This window comes from Miscanthus floridulus, chromosome 3, assembly GCF_019320115.1.
Source record: "Miscanthus floridulus cultivar M001 chromosome 3, ASM1932011v1, whole genome shotgun sequence".
Classification (NCBI taxonomy): domain Eukaryota; kingdom Viridiplantae; phylum Streptophyta; class Magnoliopsida; order Poales; family Poaceae; genus Miscanthus; species Miscanthus floridulus.
Genome location: NC_089582.1, coordinates 32,982,239 through 33,004,168, shown reverse-complemented (window position 1 = coordinate 33,004,168; position 21,930 = coordinate 32,982,239). Strand labels below are relative to the sequence as shown.

General features: G+C 42.1%; 1 pseudogene; it reads left to right on the top strand.

Moving 5' to 3' along the window:
• Positions 1-1,802: 1,802 nt before the first annotated feature.
• LOC136541549 (aminopeptidase P2-like) lies at positions 1,803-12,394 on the top strand (annotated as a pseudogene).
• The last annotated feature ends 9,536 nt before the right edge of the window (positions 12,395-21,930 follow it).

Sequence of the window (21,930 nt, the reverse complement as noted above, 5' to 3'; positions counted from 1 at the left end):
AAAATTCACAAATAAATTATTTTAAATTCTATTTTCAAAAATACAAATTTTAGGGTGTTACAAGGACATACCGGATGAAACTATTGGAGCTACGTGAGGATAGGACAATAGGAGAACGTGCGAGTATGGAGCTATCGAGGACTACGCAAAGATAGGACACCCAGAGTATACTCGAAGACAGAGCCGTATGACTGCACAAAGGAGCTACAATAGGAATACGGCGTGGAATATAGGGGTACGCTATAGGAATAAGTCTAGGGTTACGTCCACACTCTAAGTTGCCTGTAGGAATAGAGCCACGACGACATATGACCGCTGTCTTAGAACTCTAATATATGATATAAGGCCAATGGCCTTAGCTTTATAACCCGAACCATGTAATATGTTTTCCCCATTAGTAATAAAAGTATGCTTTTTTATATTAATCTTGTTCGAATTATGCGTATCAGCTACCGATCCAGGGACTGATATATGATGCACAGAGGACCCTAAATTAGGGCCCGAACACTACTTTTGGGGGACATATAATTAACTCCCTCCAATCACATAATAAGTACCAGTTTGGTAGAGCTCCACCTCTTATTCTCCACGCACCTCTAGCACCTAGCTCACTGTTATGCTCGAGAATCCCAGCCCGCACTCACCACGCCTGCGGAGAGCGCTCGTAGAGACCGGATTCACCACGACAATCTCCTGATGCACGGCCGCTCGCCACCGCTTGCAGTGCGCCATAACATCTTAAGGAAGCCTGGTGGTGACTCAAAGCTTTGCGCCATTCACCATAGAGCTCTGACTTGCGTGGATCCGTCCACCGCCATCCATTCGCTCAAGCAAGTGTCGTCCAAGCAGCCACCGGTGCCCAGGGCCCGAACGTAGCCCCCAAAACCTCCTCCTGCCTCGATCTGATCTCCACCAGTCCAGCCATCACACAACTGACAACTGAAGGTATAGGGTTTGGGGGATGGAGAAAGACACACGAAAGAGGAGGTGGGATGGCAACTCATCAACTGCTCCAGAAGTCAAGAAGACCAAGTTGACGCAATAGTGGGCGACCGGCTAGCTGGAGTCCATGCTCGCAGGACTGCCGGCTATGGGGCGCGGTGGGCGGCTAGCCAAGGGGCTCTAGTGGCGGCTGACTGACTGGGGATCTGCGCTGGTGGAGGAACCCTAGCCGTGCGCCTCCTGCGTTTCCTCGCGACTCGCGACGGGAAGAGGAAGCGCGGACGGGACAGAAGGGAAAAAATGAATAGGCACGGGCATTGAATCGTACCATGGCCGATGGCGCTCATGCGTGGGGGGCTAGAGGCAGATGGAGGCTTCAATGCAGGACGAGGGATGATCCAAAGAGACCTAGGCATTAAATTATGGGTGGACTTAGTAAAATTTTAATTAGTCCTTTATAGTAGAAATTAAGAAAAATACAGAGAGTTTCTCGGGATTGTTCTGGTAGCAAAAGCCTAGTTGATGGACTAGCTATAAGCCAATATAGGAGTGGGCCATACCTCCTTGTCAACGCTACGAACAAATCAGCTGTTGGAGGACCTATGCTTGAACAATCGGCCATTCCATTGCCCGACTGGAGTTTTATAATTTTAGTTACAATTTTTTCATAAACATCAATCAACTTTTGCAATTTTTTAATAAAAATGACATTATCTTTTTTTAGGGAATAAAAATGACATTATCTGAAAATATGTTCCTCGAAGTCAAACAGATATTTTCCACATCGCGGTCTACATCGAGAGAGCGCGTTGAGGCCCAAGCCCGGAAGGTAGACGCTTGTGGGCCGGTTCTGCCTTATCTCCTTTCCCTCACACCTCGTCCGCCCCAGTCCCCACGCATTTCTCTCGGCTGCTCCTCATGGCGATCGAAGCCGCGCGCCTCTCCTCGTCCCTCGCCGCCGCCGCCTTCCTCGTCCGCCGGCCCCCTCCCGCCCTCTCCCCCTTCTCCCTTCGTCGCCGGTTTCCCCTCCTCCGCGTCCTCGCCAGCTCATCGGGCGGGGACGGACGCGTCGTCGCCCTCTCCTCGTCTGAGCTCCGCAGGCGCCGGGGCCTCTCCTCCTCCTCCGGGCCTGCTGCCGACTCCGCGTCTGACGGGGATGAGAAGCTCCGCTCGCTTCGTCGACTCTTCGCGCGGCCCGACGTTGCCATTGACGCCTACATCGTACCCTCACAGGACGCCCACCAGGTCGGGCCGCCCTCTCCCTAGTCCCACCTTATATATGATTAATTTGATTTTGATATACCCAGATGAACAAAACTAATGGATAATTACTCAAACTATTAATGCAATTGTGGAAAAATGATTGAATTTAGGCACTACATGCATGGTAATCCCCATTTGTTGTAGAGAAATTACTGCATTGTGTGTGACAAATGTGTTGCAATATGGCTCAGTCTTGGCCCTGCTTTGAAGATGTGCTTTGTGTAGCCCCGGGAGGCTTACTGGTCACTGGATAGAAACTTTTGCTCTTGTGATGTTTGTGATCATTCCTACCATGTGGATAGCAACTTTAGCCTCCGGAGGGGTGGGAGTAGGGAAGGTGAGAGGCGGTCGTGAGCAGGTTGGTAAACAGGGGTTGTGGAGGCCAGGGCCCTTCGGAGTTGCTTGGCTGCTGTGATGTGTGGGAATGAGGAGGTAAATTTGACATTGGCATGGCTGAGGTTATAGATTGACGTGTTATGGTCGTGATGTATACGGGAAGTATTTGTACAGTATGGGCAATTATCAGGATCGCTTTTACTTTAATATAAATATACTCTGATACTTCTTCAATAGTTTCCAACTGTGTTGGATGTATGTGATGATACTGATACACCAATTCTCTAAAGGACCTCTGAAACATACTTGACTATTGACAAATCAGTAGAAGCACACAATTATTGGTACATTTGATATAAATATGTAATTTCTTGCAATGTGTGCTCTGATTATGGCATGATGTAGTTTCATAAAAAAGCAGCATTTGCTTAACAGTGCAGCAGTCAATCATCTCATGTGCAAGGCACAAACACATGTAAATAAAATTTGACACGTCCATTCCGAAGCCAAAGCATCAAAGTCCACTACTAGTGAAGTCATGAAGCATATATGGTTTCTTTATTCCGCTTTTAAACTCTCTTTGAGCTTAGCTAGAGCTTTAGAAAATTATGATACCTATGCTCAGCGTGAGTTTGTGACTGCATATGATACAGAGTTTTCCCATTTGTGGTGAACTGTTGTCCTAATACTGCTGCCCAATGTAAACGATGTTGAAAATTTTCAATGCATTACTTAGTGAAGTGACGAAATTGAATTAAATATAACATCCACCTACATGATTTTATTCACAACTTCTGTTCCAGAGCGAATTCATTGCAGAATGCTTCACGAGGCGTGCCTATCTGACTGGATTCACTGGCAGTGCTGGTACAGCTGCGGTGACAAAAAAGTAAGGCTGCTCTCTGGACTGATGGTTGCTATTTTCTTCAGGTACTCTCACTTGCTACAAACTTTAATATATTTGCACATTTATTTCAGTTATTGATTCATGATAAATGCTTCTGTTTGGTAGGCAGAGAAGGAATTGGGCCATAACTGGACACTCATGCGCAGTGGGAATCATGGTGTTCCAACTACTAGCGAGTGGTTGAATGATGTTTTACCATCTGGTTGCCGAGTTGGTATTGATCCGGTGAGTTTTTCTTTAATATGCTATTCAAGAATTTATATATTTAATACTGGGTAGTGGGTTCAGTAACGCATTGCACTTTTGTCACACCCAATTTTAAGGATAAAATGGGGTGCATAACCTTATGTGTGCCCAGAGATCAGTCACACACATAAGCCGACAAATTATGAATAGTATCATCTCCAATGTTTATTACATCACGAATAAGACAGAGTTATTACATAATTATAGCACAAATAATAAAAAGATCTATCGCGGAAGCTTCAATTCGCAGGGACGTCGACTGGTTGACCACAAGTCTAGTAGTCCTCAGGGAAATCATCATTCTCAGGGTCATCTGTTACCCATCCGGGATTTTTATCCAAATAGTGAAAATAAACAAACTTAAGTACATGTCGTACTCAACAAGTGTAACATGGGGTTCATGAGGCTCAAAAGACTAGACACAGGCTTAACAACGGTCAGCTTTTAGTTGTCACAATTTTAGCTTATGAGTAGCATCAAGGTGTTTCAGTCCTCAAAGTAGAACACATGATCAGATGTAAACATGAGTAATGAATAGCATAAACAGATATTACTTAGTGATCATCTATTCCATAAATGTTCCAAGGCCGCTCGTGACCGAGAGCACGGCTGATATACCAGTTTTACACTCTGCAGAGGTTGTACACTTTCACTGTGAGTCGTGATTCTCATATGCCCGGGTTTATAACTCCCAAAACACTTCCAAGGTGAGCAGACAGGGGTCACTATGAAGCCTTTCAAAGGTTCGTCTAACAAGTTAGGGCCATTAGATTCACTCGGCAAACAGATATAGAGCCCCCCTTCCCGATGGCACATTGACACGCAGCCTATACACATAAGGCCAGAGGCCGCTCTATACACGATTCGGCAAGCCATTCTTACGCCAATGAAGATAACCACTAACAAACTAGAAAAGGTTCTTATACTGAGCTAAAGCCAGAGCTATGTAGCTCTCACAGCTGTACTGTAAGTCCCGGATGATCACTTACAGATAAGTCCTTAGGGAGAGGAATCTGAAGCATTTAGAAAGTAGCTAAACACTCCAGCCCCCTGTTTCCATGTTGCTAAAAGTCACATTTTATGTTTATTGCATATACCATTAGTCAAGTTACAAGATCATGGTTTAACTGAGCTCTAGCAAAGCTACCCATATGCATAACCCATAGGTGATAAGGCAATAGTCCAATTCTAGGAAATTCTTAACAAGAAGACACATGCAACATGGATTTAATGAATTAAAGTGAATAGGTAACAAGGATGATCCCATGCTATACTTGCCTTGAGCAACGTACTCCTGCTGGTCCTGCTCGTCAAAGTCGTACCCTTGATCCTCCGAGAACTGCTCACCGTCTATACTCGATAACCACAGCAACATACAAGCATCCATGAGCAATCATACAAAGCAAACAAGGCTATAGATTAGAACAGTACACCAATAGCAAAGAATCAAGATGAAAAGTTTGGAAAACGAATCTACGTCTCGCTATGAACACACAGACGCGAAGATTAAAAAAATCGGATCGAAAACGAAAAAGTTATGGTTTAAACAAGATTTCCTAGACAAATAATAGATTAGATCTAAGCTCGATTTATAAAAGTTGGAAACCTACTTTACAGTAGCATAAACGTGTAGATTACTTAATTACGAACCCAACGCAACTTGAATGGATCTAATCGGAGTTAAAACGAAGATTTTACGGCTAAAACAAATTGAATGGCAAATCTGTAAATAATTGAAAACGTATTTCAGCCCATCCGAAAGAAAATACGCTTTCGAAAGAAAGAAACGTAAACTGTAAAACGCGCAAAGGACCGCGGGTTGAATCTGGAATATTTATAAGGGCGTATTTGAAAGATAGGCAGCGAAGGGGTATCTTCTTTTATGAGCCGTCGGATTAGAAACCGACGGATGAGAATCGATCCAGCGGAAATAAAAATAAAAAAAAAAGAGAAATCACCGGCATTGTACCGACGGCGGCTGGAATCACGGCGGCGCCATGGCCGGCCTTCTGAGGCCCTCGGTTCTTGGCCTACAAAGCTCTATTTGACAAAAGAGAAGTACCGGGAGAGAGAGGAAGGGAGGGGGATCTCACCCGATCCGAAAAACGCAAGAGGGAAGGAGCGACGACGGTTCGGCGCTCGGTGGCAGTGGAGGTCGACGGCGACGCTCGAGCGAAAAGCGGCTGCGGCTGCTTGGCGAAGAAAAACGGCCGCTAGATGAGATTGGGGAGAGAGGAGGGGTGCGGGCGCTATTTAAGAGAGGCGAGGCGTGGGGCGCACGCTGAATCGAGGGGAAACGGCGCGGTCACGGACTCCCGGTCGCGGAGACGGTGTCCGGCTCAGCTACGACGCGGGGAAGAAGAGCCTGACCAGCGGGCCCGGCTGGTCAGCGGCGGGGAAAGGCGCGGTCAGCGGGAGCGGCTGGGCCGAGCGATGCAGCGCGGGAGGGCCGCGCGTTGCTGGGCTGCGTGAGCTGGGCCGGCTCCAGAGCAAAGCCGAGCGGGCCTCAGCGGGTAAGAAGCAAAGCAGGCCGGCGCGGGGGAAGCCATGGGCCGCGGCAGCAGCAGGCCTTCGGGCCGAAAAGGAGGAGAAGAAAGTTATTCTTTTCTTTTTCGAATTTTTCTTCAAAGCAAATTCAAAATGAAATTTCAACTCAATTTGAAATTCGACTTCAAACCAAGCAATTCAGAATAGTATGCAGTGGCATGTATGCTCATTCATGGTTGTCGACCTATATTTGATTTTATTCCTAATAAAATTATTATTTTCTAAATTCAAATGCCCATAAAATGCTTAACAAATCAATTTCCCTTATTTAAAAATGTTGTAAATTTTAGGGTGTTACAACTTTATTTGATGCCCATATTAAGTGTGTAGTTTGGGGTTTAAGTTCTTTTTTGGTGATGTCACCACAACGTGATTTGTGAATGTCACAACTCACAAACGACGCTGCAGTTTGGTGATTAGCACAAATTTGATAAGACATTACTGGAACTGCAGTACATTCCCTTGGATCTGCTCCATCACAAACTGTTTACATTGAAATTTGTTATCTGATCTACTTGTTCCAATGAAATTTTAGGCATCATGATTCCATTACTTTTATTAGATTCATGGATCTATTAACATATAACTATCTTTTCAAGAAATTACAGTAATAAATAAGCCATGGGTTAATTATTATTGATAAAGAAATCATGTAGTTTTTTTTTCAGGTAGAGATTTTGTTGCTTTTTACTTTAAAAAATCTTACATTTTTTTTATCTAGAAGCTTGTTATATGTATGTTCCTCTTGGAAATGGTGTGATGATGGGAAATCAATCAAGAGTTATCTTTTTTTACTAATTTCAATTTTTCTCTTTTATATTTTTTAGTGATTTAGAAGGGCGGGCCTAGTGCAAGCGGTAGAGTCTTACCGCCTGTGACCGGAAGGTCCCGTGTTCGAGTCGCGGTCTCCTCGCATTGCACAGGCGAGGGTAAGGCTTGCCACTAACACCCTTCCCTAGACCCCGCACAGAGCGGGAGCTCTCTGCACTGGGTACGCCCTTTTTTTTAATATTTTTTAGTGATCTCAATTTTTCACTTTTATTTAGTGTTTCCATTTATTTATTATGTTTCTTTTCTGGAGATGTATGCTTATTGTATTTTCAGTCTAATCTTGTTTCCTTCATTTTTTTGAAGGATGCAGTTTCTTTTCTCATTTGATGCTGCTCAAGAACTGAAGGATTCAATCACCAATAAGAATCATGAGCTAGTTTTGGTTCAGTGCATGAACCTAGTTGATGAGATATGGGGAGATGCAAGGCCAAATCCCCCAAAAGAACCAACTAGGGTGCATGACATCAAATATGCTGGTATTGATGTGCCATCAAAGTTGTCCTTCATTAGGTCACAACTTGCTGAAAATGGGTGTGATGCTGTGGTAATTTCAATGCTCGATGAAGTTGCTTGGTTGTTGAACATGGTAAAATCTTGGTTCTTTTACAATTTGTGTGATTGATATGTTTCTTATGAGTATTGTGGAATTGCTGTTGAAAACCATGCTGTGCTTTTCATTTTTTTTGTTCAATTTGTAAATCCATTTTGGTGTATTTGGGTCATACATGTGAACAATCCCTCAATCTCCACATGCTTTCAGTCAAAAGCATCATATATTTACATGTTCTTAGCAAATATTACTCTCTTAGTGTTATTATTTCTTTTGTTCATTCGTTCATAGCTGGTTTATAGTTAACATTTGCTGAGTTTCCAGTGAAATGTTCTACTTGGGAGTTTGTTTTCTTTTGTTGATTATTATGCTATAATAACTGTTGAAAAGAATTTATCGTTCTTAATCAATTGCCATGCCTGAGCTCAAAGCTCGAGCAGCGACTGCAGAGAAAGCATAGCAGCATTATTCATGAATCTGATGGGTTCGTCTCACATTTAAATGCAGAGAGGAAGTGATGTCCCACATTCACCAGTATTTTATAGCTACCTCATTGTGGAGGTTAGCACTGCTACACTATTTGTAGATAGCAGCAAAGTTTCTAAAGATGTTCTGGAGCACCTTGAGCAAGCTGGTGTAAAACTTAAGCCATATGAAGCAATTATTTCTGAAGTAGAAAGGTAAATCTTGCAAAAGCATTACAACAACAACAACAACAACAAAGCCTTTAAGTCCCAAACAAGTTGGGGTAGGCTAGAGTTGAAACCCAGCAGAAGCAATCAATCTTGCAAAAGCATTGATCTTTAAAAAAATTGTCTTGATTCAAATATGCAGTTCTGCAAGCATATCTTTTGTGTTTCATTGTTGATGTAGTCCTTTGTTTCTATAGCAAGACAATCATCATGGTAAAAACAAAATATATTGATTTAATAGTCCCATTGAGCTCATGATTTTTCTATCTTAAATTTAATGAATTAGATTGCTTCTGGCCTCATCTGTACAAATGGTTCGCTGCCCTGGAGGTGCTGGAGTTTCTGTTCTTTTTCTTATAAATAATTTTTTTGTAAATAAATTGTGAGTCCAGGTTTACTATGAATTTTTTAGATCTAACTATTGACGTTAATATGTGTGTTGTTCCATCTGTATGTTTCTTTTTAATAAAATGATGTGCAGCCCTCCTGAGTATTTGAGGAAAAAGAATCAGATCCTGCAACAATTCAATAGGGAAAACATAATTTTTGTAATGGTGCTGTCGATTAAAACAGATTTCTTTATCTCAAAATTCAAAACTAACAGTAAATAATAATGTTGCTGCCGACTAAACATTGATTGCTTTGTCAAGACTGGCAGAGAAAGGTGCAAAGGTCTTGTTGGATTCTTCAAGTGTGAATGCAGCCATAATTACTGCATTTAAATCAAGTTGCGACAGACGCATGAAAAAGAAAGGAAAAGCAGGGAAAAAAGTTGGAGAGAAAGAAGCATCTTCAGACGACCCAATAACTGGAGATCCTGATGTCCAGAATGGAGTCATAAGTGCTGTATACAATGTTTCACCAGTTGCACTTGCCAAGTCAGTTAAAAATGATGCAGAAATTGAGGGAATGAAGAATTCACACCTAAGGTATTGTATTGAAGGGCTTTTGAACCAGTGTTCTTTTCTCTTCTGAAAATTGCCTGAATAAATTTAATTTTTTTTTAAATTTCCTGAAGCTCTACAAAGGAAAAGGTATGTAGACCCCTATGGCAGCCCAGCAGAAATTTTAATACTAAATTAGTAAATTTTCTCTCGGTAACGAAACTTAGTGCTTTAGCTATTAGACTGTTGGGGAAAACAGCAAAGTTTCGACATATCTTAATCTATTGATGAACGGGAACTAGTCTGTATGTGATCTGTTGGAATAATCACTGGTGGTTCTTGTCATTCTATTTACTGTATAGACTCTGCTTTTATTTGTGCATGGGGAAACATTATTTTGTTATCATTTTGTGACTTTTGGAGTTGAAGTGTTCTTTAGTCATGTGGATATTGTTTAAAAGAATATCTCTGGTCAGGTCCCTGTATCCAGCGTTATGTATCATGAGTTAGGTCCACATTTTCGTGTTGTATTACTGTTTCCTTTACTTTCATTCAACTTGACAGCTATATTTCTTTGCTGGCACATGACACATTTGTAGAGATGCTGCTGCTTTAGCAGAATTCTGGTGCTGGCTAGAGGAGGAAATCTGTAAAAGTGTGCCTCTTACAGGTACAAATTGCTGAAAAGCTTCTTGTGTTTCGTCGAAAGCAAGATGGATGTATAGAGACAAGCTTCGACACTATAAGCGGTATAATAATTTGTTTGTTTTGTACTTAAGAAAATACTATTAAAATCACATAGAAACTTTTTACTTGGCTAATATCTTATGTTTTCATATATCAGTATAATGATAATTCTTTGTATTATGTTCAATACTTCTGGACTCAATGTCTGGAGATATGCCCTTCAGACTATATTTTTCATATCTTGAGCCACTTTATGACAGGATAGATGGTTCTGGTTAGCTAGGATGTAGTACCCTGTTTTCTTTAACCTTTCTTTTTTTTTGCCTATTTTGTGAATTTTTATCTGTATGAAGGCAATGATAGTTTCAGGACTTTATAAAAATCATTGTATTTTTGTAATTTTGTGTTAATGTTAATATTTTATTATGATGCATACTTAGCTATGTTTTTAGGCTGAACGAGGGGATGAAAGCAGGCATTTCATAGATTACATAACTGCAATTCTACCCAAATTATGATGTGTACACTGTAGAGCTCTTGACTTCTAACTGATAGTCAATTTTCTCACACAGGTTATGGTGCAAATGGTGCTATAATACACTACAGACCAACCTCAGAGAGCTGCAGCTCTGTTGGAAGTGAATCTGTTTTTGTTAGATAGTGGTGCTCAATACATTGATGGAACTACTGACATAACAAGAACAGTGCATTTTGGTGAGCCTTCCCCAAGGCAAAAGGAATGCTTCACCAGAGTTTTGCGGGTAATCAATTTGGTTGTGATTTTGGGCATACATTTTAGTAACATTTTGTTTTGCAGCAACTTATATTCCTGCCTGATGGAAATCATAAAATCTTGTGACAGGGCCACATAGCTCTAGATTAAGCAGTGTTCCCCGAGAGAACTCCAGGCTTTGTGCTAGATGTTCTGGCACGGTCATCTCTGGAAAATTGGACTGGATTATAGACATGGTAGTACCTTTTTTAACTACATAAAATAATTTGGTCTAAAGAGAAGGATTGGTTTAGTCTTCCATTGAAGATATAATTTGCAATGTAAGTTCATTGTCAAGTTCGTTCTTGATCCAGGCACAGGCCATGGAGTTGGAGCTGCACTAAATGTCCACGAGGGCCCTCAGAGCATTAGCTATCGATATGGAAATTTGACAGCCTTACAGAAGGGCATGATTGTCAGCAACGAACCTGGTTATTATGAAGACAATTCGTTTGGCATTCGTATCGAGGTAGATTTTTCCACTGTACTAATAGGTGCAATTAGCCATTTTTGTTCCTAATTTTTTCGTTGAATGCTGCAGAATTTACTTCTGGTAAAGGAGCTTAATCTGGCAAATTTGTTTGGTGGAATTTCATACCTTGGTTTTGAGAAACTAACTTTTGTTCCGATTCAGGTACATACGAATGTAATATTATCTTATTGATATGCTTCAATGGATGACACTTTGCACTAGTCACATATACCTAATTGATGTACTGCTAGTTTGTTTCTGTTTGAGTAATCAGTAAATGCGACTAGGATGTAAGGTTTCAGTATTATATATGATGGATAGGTATCTTCTGCCCTTTTGTGGTGCTTAATATGCAGTCTAAGCTCTCACTATGTGATTATATGTTTGAGAAAGCCCCCCTGCTGGAATCTAATTACTGTTTGTACTAAACACATAATTCATGAAGTACTGATTATTTCTTCATTTTATTTTGCATCTTTAGAGCAAGCTTATTGAGTCATCATTGCTGTCACCTTCGGAGATCAATTGGGTCAATGATTACCACGAAGAAGTCTGGGAAAAGGTGAGCTTCTATATCATTGACCTTGAGGCACTGGTTTATTTGTACACCAAAGATGACGCCTGCTTGACGAAACAATGGCTCCCTTTATGTTTTTGTGGGATCTTTCTGGTTCACAGTTTGTCAGTCATCATAGATTTTCGCAGTGAATGTGTTTATGCTTTGTAATCATCAAAATATTGCCTTCCTAGTTCCTCCAGTAAGTTATCTCATCTTATTGAAATGAATGGCCTCCTAAAGTTTCCACAATGTTTGCAGGTTTCCCCTTTGTTGAGTGGCCATACTCGCGACTGGTTATGGAAGAACACTCCACCTCTTTTAGATGTATAACTCCTTAATACTCCAACGCACAGCAAGGCTTGACTGCATTAGTGAAAGAAATGAACAGAAATTTCTGGCTGGAACTTCTCTAGAAGATCTGATGGCCTTTAATGGAATGCAACTATATGGCAGTAAACAGAGGCAAGGCAATAGATGCGTAGCTGGCCGTATATATGGCCAGGGGTCAGGGGATGATAAGTTGAGGCTGGTATATTTGACATCCAGCCAATTTGGTGCAACACTTAAAAAAGGGATGACATGCAAATTTTTTCTATTTATTTATTATTACACTACACAACATCGTTCATTGTTTGACGAACTTATTATTAATTGCATTTTAGTACTTTTTTTTCTACAAAAACATCTTTTTACAATGATGAAGCCATTTGAGACCATAGATTCATGGAATCAGTCAGAGACTTCGAGAGCGCGTTTGTTAGAGCTTCAGCTATGATGAAAACAGCTTTAGCTTGGCTTTTGTGGTGAAGCTGTCTTGAAAAAACCTTTTGGTAAAACTTCATTTTGTCCATAGCGCCCTTCTCTTTTTTTTTCTTTCTTATTTCTCTCTTTTTCTATTCTCTTTTGGAAACACTCAGCCACGGGCGTCTGTCCTGTCGGATGTGGCTTCCGGTCCTCCGCAGCGACTAGTCTCTAAAAAAATACCCCACTCTACTCATCCGTTTGTTGTGGCATCGCTGAGCATTTTTGGGCTGCTCATCTCTCTCTGTCTGCCCTGTCGTGCCCCCTTCCCCCACTGCACATCGCCACCCGTTGCGCCGTGCCCTTCCCCCAACTGCGCCGCACCCCATCATCTGCTGCACCGCGCCCCATCCCCTGCGAGCAGACAATGCTTGACGATTGCGGTTGAGTGAGTAGCAGCGCTGGAGTAGCAGCAACAGGGCCGCGTCGACGGTTGCGAGCGGCCACGAGCAGCATTGGAGAATTGCAGGAGGGCCGCACGCTGCTGCACTAGCGAGCTCCATGCGCTACTGCTGACCTCCGCGCCGGCATCAAGCTCCGCAACGACGAGCATCCATTCGTCGAAGCAGTAAGGTGACATTGTTCTGAAAGCACATGATGCAAGCATATGTTTCAAGTGTTTCAGATATACGGATGTTGCAAGTGTTCCATCTGAATGTTGCTAAGTAGATCGAGATGTTGCACATGTTGTAAGTGTTTCAGAGGTATGTTGCAGGCGTCTACTCCCAATGTTTCATCTGTGTTCAGACTTATGTTTCGAGCATTTTATCTAGATGTTACATATGTTTGACATATATGTTCCAAGTGTTTTATCTGTAAGTTGCGTATGTTTGCAATGGTTTTGTAAGTGCATCTAGCCCTTTAGTGGGTTTTGGTTAATTGAATGACAACACTATTAAAGGTCTAATAAATTTACTAAGTGTTGAACAGAAAATTGAGTTTATTGCATACACTTGTGGATTGTGTAATGAGAAATGTATCAAAGGTTCAACAAGAAGACAAACTTGATGATATGCCACATAGTGTTGAAATAAAGGCCAAATTGTATATTGTTGTATTGGAAGATTGTGGAAACAATCTAGTTCAAGCAAAAGACAACAATGCAAATGGAATCAATGAAATGGCTTTTGCGTTGTGGGATATCATAGCATCATGTGAAAGCAAACATATTTGGCAAATGGCAAATGAGACATGAGTTGGTGATTTTGGATTGGTCTCTATAATGGCTTGCTTTGCATGAACAAGAAGAGTTCGATAGTGTACTAGCTTTGATCAAGGATTGAAGAATGAATCAAGAGTGCATAAGTGGGGACATACCAAGCAAAAGGTCAAATGACAAAGGACACAACTCATATTGGATATAAGATGGTCTCTACTTTGGTTTGCTTGTATAGATAAAGATTTGGAAAATCACTTTGCATTGATTTGATCAAGCTAGAAGTATGAAGATAGATATTGAAGTGAGTGTTAGGAGTGTCAAGCCAAAATGAAAAGGATACAAGGAATCGTGAATTGGCTTGATCATATTGATGTTGACTTATATATCTCAATCTATGTGAATCCAACTAAAGCTTGATTGATCTCAATATTCATATCTAGTAGATAGTCAAGCAAGGATCACAATTTTGAAGAAATGTTTTTTCAATGGATGCTTAATATGACGTGACTTGAGTATGGCTTGATAAGGTGAAGATAGCAAGGAAAGGGCTTCGATAGACTAAGCGAAGGTGAAGGGCAAGCGATGGCTTGAGGACCGAGGCACCATGGCTAAGGTGAAGAAGAGAGTACTTGCATTGAGTCGAGGAACTAATCGAGCCATGAGGAATCATATTGTGTTGAGGATCAAATCATTAGTGGAAGCGACTTAAAGCCATGGATTGAGCTCACTTGTGTTGAAATGGTTCAAGTCACATGCTCAAAGTATAATGGGAATGAGGACAATACATTCGATGGTGGAGCCCCCAATTATAAAAGGATGCGGTGACCAACTCAAAGGTGTTTAATTTCTTTGATATTTTGAATTTGAGTATAGGAAAAGCCATACTATAAAGGGGATACAATGCACAAGCTTTAATGTGCAACCAAGTGCTCATTTACCCACCGAATATCCTTATAGCCTTAGCTAAGACAACAAGTTTTGCAATCCTATCTTTTGTGCTGCCTGGCAGGTGAGGCACTGCCGCGCTGAGGTGAGACACTACCACGCTGAGGCACTACCACAGTTCAAGCAAGGCACTGTCACAGTGAGGCACTGCCGCAGTGAGGCTGCGGCACTGCCGCGACTTAACTGACCATTGGGAGCAGGGGGTATTTATACCTTCTCTTCTCCCTCACAATGGTAACCTATTTTCAGATCGACCATTCCCTTCCCAGGTGCGACCAGAGCAGCTCTCTCTTTCCCTCACTCACCATTGGAGCCCCTCAAGCTTCTCCCTTTGATTCCATTCCAAATCCAAGAGAGTTTGAGCCTCCAAACTGCATTAGAGAGCACCCCCCAACTGTTCTTCATCTCCTAGAGCACTTGGTTCGCATTCAAGCCGGTAGATTGTGTTTGTTACTCTTGGAGCTTGCTCCTAGCCGGTTAGAGTGTCCCTCGTGGAGCTTGCCAACTTGTGTGGCAGCCTCGAGAGGTTTGTAATCACCTCAATCAGCTAGTGACATCACCCCTCATCTCAAGAGTTCATTCTCTTAACTTGAGAACGAGGATAAGGTTGAAAGAGACCAAAGCCTTTGTGGCTACCTCAACAACATGTACATAGGCAAGCCTTAGTGGCGAGCTAAACCATGGGATAAATCGGTGTCTCACTCATGTTCTTGTGATTTACATTGCTATACTTGTATTTGTGGTGTTTCTAGGGTTTGGTCCTGATCTACTTGTGCATAAGCTTCCGCTGTGATTCAAGTGGTGGAATATGTTTGTAAGGAAAATGGACCCTAGGCCAATTGACTTTGGATTTTTGTGTTTGATGACCAACACAACCAAATTGGACTAATAAATTTGCAAGTGATTGTTTTATAGTTCAATAGGGTGCAAGACGTGACTTGAACGAAGGCAACGTGATGATCCAATGATCAACACCATAAGCAAGACCTTAGAAGCACAAGGGAAGACCCAAGATATTAAGCAAAGTCCAAGCACGAAGATAGGAACCAAGCCGGACATAAGATCGCAAAGAAACAAGCTCACAGAAGTGACCAGACGCTGGTAGCATAGTGACCGGATGCTCCGATCAAGAGGCTCAGCAGCAGCAGCGACCGGACGCTGAACGAGTAAATCGACCGAACATAGGACAGTAGAGTCTGGTCGACTACAGAGAGGTTCCAGAGATCAGTTGATCGCAGCTCCAACGGTTGGGACGATCGTACACGTCCGATCAGGACGACCTGAGCGTCCGGTCAGTAGCAGAAAAATAGGATTTCGTCCCCAACGGCTACTTTCTCAGTGGAGCTTACAAATAGAACCCCCAACCGGCTATTTGAAGGGTGTGGAGCTAAGGAAATATATCTAGGGTGTTGATACACCATTTTAGTGATCTCCACTTGCATAGTGCTTAGTGTTTTATTAGGTGATTAGCGTAGGTGCTTTGCGAAGTGCTTAGGTTGATTAGACCACCGCTTATGGACTTGTTCTAGGTTTAGGCCTAGTGTTTAGTGAGGTTTGCATACCTCTTACCACTCGGTGCTGGCGCGCACCATTGTAGTACATTGGAGGGGCTTGTAGTCTTGCGAGATCACACCAACCGCGTTTGTGGTGTGGCCGCCACCGTGTACCGGAGGGAATAAGGCCCACGGCGTTCCGGCCAGAAACTTGATAGTGAAGACGGTGGGGAGCATCCAGGAGAGGCTTGCCGGAAGGCACATCGGAGACCCACTTGCGCGTGGGGAAGGCCCGAGGCTATCCACGGAGTTACCCGACCCGGAGCTTGGCCCTTGCGAGGGGCTCTAACGAGGACTAGGGGGAAGCTTGCGCGCTTCTCGATACCTTAGTAAAAATACCAGAGTCATCGATAGGAGTTTGCATATCTCTACCTTGCTCTTTAGCTTCCGCATTTACATTAATTACATTACTCCTTTTGTGGTAGAGATTACAATACACTAGCAAAACTGTAGTTGCACATTAAGATAGTTTATCTTTTGCATAGGTTTGGCTAAGTGTAGAAAAAGAGACCATAGTTTAGAAGTAGAATTTTAAGTTGCCTAATTCACCCCCCCTCTTAGGCGTCACGGTCCCCTTCAAGTGGTATCAGAGCCGGTTGGCTCAATTTGGACCTTTGGCATAACCGCCGTTGTGTCGACGCTATTTAGAGTGGTTGGGATGGATACCTCTAGGCCTCTGCATTTTGATGGCACTAACTTCCCTTATTATAAAGCTAGAATGGCTTGCCACCTTGAGGCGGTTGATTTAGGTGTTTGAAGAGTCACTCGTGACGGGATGAAACCCATTAAGAATCCTGATAAACCCACAAAGAGTGAAGAAAAAGAAATGCATTTCAATGCTAGAGCTAAAAATTGCTTGTTTAAATCTTTTAGCATGGACGTGTTTAACCAAGTGTTCACTTTGAATACGACTCTTGAAATTTGGTTAAAACTCCAAGAGCTCCATGACGGCACAAGTAATGTCCGTGATCAAAAACATTGTCTAGCTAAGCAAAATTTTGATTCCTTTACAATGAATAATGATGAGCTTGTTCGTGATATGTATTTTCGTTTGAATCTAATTATTAATGAGCTCCATTCAATAGGATTAACAAAGCTAGATGATGCGGACATCGTGAGGAAGATCATCTCTATGCTACCACAAAATAAATATGCAAGCATCATCACCATCCTTCACAACATGAAGGACTTGAGCACCATGACCCCGGGCATAGTCATTGGCGAGATAGTGGCATTTGAAATGTCACATAAGATGGGTCAAGACGAAGCCTCTTCATCAAGCAAAGGCAAAGCTCTCGCATGTAGCGAGAAAAAGACAATGAAGGGCAATCAAGTTGAGACAAGCTCAAGCTCAAGCTTTTCAAGTGAAGATGAAGAAGAAGATGAGGACGATGATGAAGATTCAAGTGAAGATGAACAATCTTTCTCCTCCACCTCCGACCTTGATGAATAATCAATCAAACTAATCAACAAGGTGGAGAAGATGATCCAAAGGCTCAATGTCAAGGGTGTGCCCATCCAAATCCAAGATCTTATTTTCACCAATCAAAGAAATGAGCAAAGAAAGAGAGGATGCTATGGATGCGGCGAGTTGGGGCACTATGTGGAAGTTTATCCAAACAAGCCCACACCTAAGACAAAAGAAGAAGGCATGCAAAAACCAAGCCCTTACATCAATAAAGTCATGGGATGATTCTTCAAGTGAAGAAGAACATCATCACAAGAGTGAGGGCGCAAGCACTCATCATCAAGCTCTTCTCGTATGTGCCTTATGGCACAAGGTAACAAAAGCTCATCCTCTAGTGAGAGTGAGAGTGATGATGAAATGCCTTCTTATGATAAAATTGTGCAATAAAATCTTAATTATGCTAAAGTTTACACTAGTCAACAAAAGAAGCTCGAAAAATTAAAAGAAAAGCTAGATAGTTCACAAGAAGCATACAAAACCTTGCTTGAACACTATGAGAACTTTGCTAATCTCAATGTTGAACTATCTACTAAAATTGAGCAACTTGAGGCTAGTGCAACAACAAATGCATGCACAATCAATGATGAGCAACTTGTAAAGAAAAATAAAAAATTAAAAGAAAAGTTAGTTAGATCACAAGATGCTTATAAAAGTTTGCTTGCTAAAATGGAAACCATGTGCAAACATTGTGATGACCTAACTAATAAAGTTGTCAATCTTGAAGCCATCGGTACAACCTCCACCAAGGCATCTATAAAGAAAAGTTCTATCTTTAACATGTCTAAAAAGGATGCCTCTACTTCTTGTAATGATTTATGTTTAGACTCACCCTTGTGCAACCAAGTTTGTGTTGAGAAAGTTGTTGTAGATACATGCACACAAAAGGTTGCAAAGGAGAATGAGCAACTCAAGCAAGAAGTGGCTCACCTCACCATGGACTTGACACAAGTGAAAGGCAAGACGGAGCAAGTTCAACTTCATTAAGATAACACCATCAAGGGAGTGAAGAAGCTTGATAAAGGACAAACCGTGGTTTGCTACGTGTGCCACAAGGAAGGCCACACGTCCTATGAGTGCAAGGTGAAGAATGGGGGAGGAGCAAAGAAGAAAGAGAAAAAGAAAACAAGCAAGCTCTCCAACACCTACACCAACAAGGTGGACAAGAAGGCCTCCACACCTTATCTCTTGAAGAAGAAGAAAAATGACAAGGTGGTGGCCATCAAGGTGAACAAGCAAGCCAACAATGGGATCAAACGCTTTTGGGTGCCAAAGGAAATCATTTCCAATATGAAGAGCACCAAGAAGGTTTGGATCCCGAAAGGGAAGTGAGAAGTCCAATGGACTTCGGGGAATTTGGAGACTTGGCAAAGTATTGGAGCATTTCATGGGGTGCATCATTATGGATAAAGTCATTGCCAAGTGGGTTAGTGAATACTATGGACCCAAATTCCCCTTTCCATGTTAGGTAACTAGATGTTATTACTTTCAATTGGTATTTCCTTCAAGTAGTATCAATTTGCATTTCCTACAAGTGGTATTTCTTACAAATTGGTATCTTTAAGCATCTAGTTACTTCTCATGCCTATGTTTGCATTTGCATGATTATATCCTTTGTCATGCATACACTAGGTATATCATATGGTAGGCTTGCTCGGTCTCATTCTTAACCCTTGGAGCAAACCTACATGGTTTAAAATTGTTTAGGAGCATGACACATAGCTTGTCTTTCAATTATTTATCTAATATGTGCCAAAGTCCAAATTGTAGATAATTTCTCCCGAATATCACCTTCGAAAATGATTCTCACATTCGTGTGATGTCATCTTTCAAGTGGTATTATTGATTCTAAAATCAATGTGCATGTCTTCCACAAGTATTCCACACTTGTGTTCATAAATTTAGGGGGAGGTTAGTCTACAAGTTGGATGCTTTGAGACTAACACCTTTTTCAAGCTTATCATGTGTGTAGTAGTCTCATTGCAAGAAAAATGGAGTCCCCGGAGTTAAGCATCACACTTCAAAATATCCACTACCTATTGCAAGTGGTAGAAATCAAATTGGTTTCCACATGTGGTATTTCTAAACCGATATCATCATGTTGATTTCATTTTGATATTTATATGCTTTCTCCATGCATTATATAGATTAAATTCTCTTGAGCAATAATTTGCCAATTATGCATATGCTTTGCCTTCTACCATATGTATGCATATATTTAGGGGGAGCTTAGTCTATATAATGTGAGAGTCAAATTTTGTGACCTATTCCACTCTACACTCAAAGGATCACAAAGTTTGACCCTCCCTTGTGCTACTAATGTCTTCCTTTTCGGTGTTTGATTCCAAAGGGGGAGAATTTAGAGGACCAAAAGGAAGCATTAATTTGTAGGACGAAAAGCTAGATCATAATAATTTACAAATGGCAATGGTCTACAAGTGGTAATGGTCCGAGAAAGGGAGGATAGTGGATTACGGATTGCCTATGTAATGGGGAGAATTTGTAGGAAGCAAGGCTTAACTCCATAATGCCACATGGGGACATTTGCAAGGGAAAGATAAGTTTTTATGTGATATCTTTTTAGTATCCTAGCAAGTAGATAGTTTTTAAATTTCAAATTCTCATTATTTGATTATTTTGGTCGTGTTGTCATCAATCACCAAAAAGGGGGAGATTGTAAGGAAAATGGACCCTAGGCCCATTTACTTTGGATTTTGGTGTTTGATGACCAACACAACCAAATTGGACTAATGAATTTGCAAGTGATTGTTTTGTAGTTCAATAGGGTGCAAGACGTTACTTGGACGAAGGCGACGTGATGATCCGATGATCAACACCATAAGCAAGACCTTAGAAGCATAAGGGAAGACCCAAGATATCAAGCAAAGTCCAAGCACGAAGATAGGAACCAAGCCAGATGCAAGATCGCAAAGAAATGAGCTCATAGAAGTGATCGGATGCTGGTATCATAGTGACTGGATGCTCCGATCAAGAGGCTCGGCAGCAGCAGTGATTGGACGCTGAATGAACAAATCGACCGGACGTAGGACAACAGAGTCTGGTCAAGTACAGAGAGGTTCCAGAGCGGCGAAACTGTGATCGGACGCGTCCGGTGGCATATGACTAGACACTGGCAGCGTTCGATCAGTTGATCACGGCTCTAACTGTCGAGACGACCGGACACGTCCGATCAGGACGACTTGAGCGTCCAGTCAGTAGCAGAAAAGTGGGATTTCATCCCCAACGGTTACTTTCTCAGTGGAGCTTATAAATGGAACCCCCAACCAGCCATTTGAAGGGTGTGGAGCTAAGGAAACTTATCTAGGGTGTTGATACACCATTTTAGTGATCTCCACTTGCATAGTGCTTAGTGTTTCATTAGGTGATTAGCGTAGGTGCTTTTGTGAAGTGCTTAGGTTGATTAGACCACGGCTTATGCGCTTGCTCTAGGTTTAGGCCCAGTGTTTAGTGAGGTTTTCATACCTCTTACCACTCGGTGCTTGCGCGCACCATTGTAGTACATCGGAGGGGCTTGTAGTCTTGCGAGATCACACCAACGCATTTGTGGTGTGGCTGCCACCGTGTACTGGAGGGGACAAGGCCCACGGCGTTTCAGCCGGAAGCTTGATAGTGAAGACGGCGGGGAGCATCCAGGAGAGGCTTGCCAGATGGCATGTCGGAGACCCACTTGCGAGTGGGGAAGGCCCGAGGCTATCCATGGAGTTACCCGACTAGGAGCTTGGCCCTTGCGAGGGATTCCTTGTGAGGGGCTCCAATGAGGACTAGGGGGAAGCTTGTGCGCTTCTCGATACCTCGGTAAAAATACCGGAGTCGTTGATGGGAGTTTGCATATCTCTACCTTGCTCTTTAGCTTCCACATTTATATTTACATTACTCCTTTTGCGGTAGAGATAGCAATACACTAGCAAAACCATAGTTGCACTTTAAGATAGTTTATCTTTTGCATTGGTTTTGCTAAGGGTAGAAAAAGATGCCATAGTTTAGAAGTAGAATTTTAAGTTGCCTAATTCACCACCCCTCTTAGGCGTCATGGTCCCCTTCAAGGTTCAATACTACCCTAGGAAGCTCAGTAATTTACCTGATCTAATATTCCTTGGGCAGTTTTTGAATTATAGTTCGAGCTTGTCTGCAGGCCTAGCAGTGCTACATTTTTAGTGTGGCAGTGCTGCAGTGCAGTAGTGCCGCACCTTGGGAGCAACAGTGCCGTGCCTATACTAATAGCAAGTTTGAGTTTTGTTTTAAACAGGCCTATTCACCCCCTCTAGGCGACATCAAGGTCCTTTCAATTGGTTTCAGAG